The following is a 281-nucleotide window of genomic DNA, read 5'->3' as shown; positions in this document are numbered from 1 at the left end:
GCTCACTCAAGTGGTGTAGATGGTCATCTTTAGGTTTGGCGGGGGATGTGTCCTGGGTCGCTTTGGGCAGTAGGGATAAAGTTGCGCAGGTCCCCTCCACCTCTCCCCCTCTCCCCCTAGCCTCTCCCAGCACCTGCAACTCCACTTCAGCTCTTGGCCTCGGGTCCTTTCCCCCGGGAGCCGCAGTCAAAACGCGGCAAGTGGATTCGGAGTCTGCCTGCCAGAATGCCGGCCGGGCATGCGTAGTGGCGCCAGGGCAGCAGCTAGGCTGGCGCGACTGG

Source organism: Bison bison, unplaced genomic scaffold (genome assembly GCF_000754665.1).
Source record: "Bison bison bison isolate TAMUID 2011002044 unplaced genomic scaffold, Bison_UMD1.0 scf7180017864384, whole genome shotgun sequence".
NCBI lineage: Eukaryota > Metazoa > Chordata > Mammalia > Artiodactyla > Bovidae > Bison > Bison bison.
Note: the sequence above shows the minus strand (reverse complement) of the source record.